The sequence below is a fragment of the Halyomorpha halys genome, unplaced genomic scaffold, assembly GCF_000696795.3.
Source record: "Halyomorpha halys isolate HHAL.00 unplaced genomic scaffold, Hhal_1.1 Scaffold69.1, whole genome shotgun sequence".
NCBI lineage: Eukaryota > Metazoa > Arthropoda > Insecta > Hemiptera > Pentatomidae > Halyomorpha > Halyomorpha halys.
Genome location: NW_027108206.1, coordinates 1001831 through 1002414, shown reverse-complemented (window position 1 = coordinate 1002414; position 584 = coordinate 1001831). Strand labels below are relative to the sequence as shown.

General features: G+C 27.4%; 1 protein-coding gene across 1 annotated transcript in view; it reads left to right on the top strand.

Moving 5' to 3' along the window:
• The window catches only part of GAA1 (glycosylphosphatidylinositol anchor attachment 1), a 27530-nt gene that overhangs the window by 8495 nt on the left and 18451 nt on the right, over window positions 1–584 (top strand). The gene's annotated exons all lie outside the window — the stretch shown is intronic.

Sequence of the window (584 nt, the reverse complement as noted above, 5' to 3'; positions counted from 1 at the left end):
CGTGGCAACCAATAGGTCAGAACCTAGGAAGGAAAGGTAAATTTGGAAATCGTCAGCATACAAATGGTATTGAGAATGTTGGATAAGGAGGAGAGTATATAATACTTTCTATCAGTGGGTGGTAAAGGTTCAATCAAGTCTACCTGAATGTGCTTAAACCTAAGTAAAGGAGTTGATGCTTAGTAATGTTGTTTAAGTATATGGCCTGGTATAATAATATTCTCTATTTATTCTGGGATTGATCCCTTTACAATTATATACAGGCGTCAAAATTAGGCTTTAGAGCCTTATAGTGAGACACAAAATAAAAATGAAATTATAAAATGTCATAAAATATAATAAAATAGTGAAATTGAAAAGATAAAAATGAACAACAATAATTAACAGAATATATAAGATAAGAATAGAACAAATAAAGTAAAACCATATGTCAAACACTTCTGATAATAAATAATAGAAAACAAAAATGATAAAAATCAAATGTAATTTAACTAAAAATAATAAATGGAAAGGTACAATTTCTGCTAATATACATATTTACAAGAATAAACGAAAATCTGAAACATTGAGTACAGAAAATATAT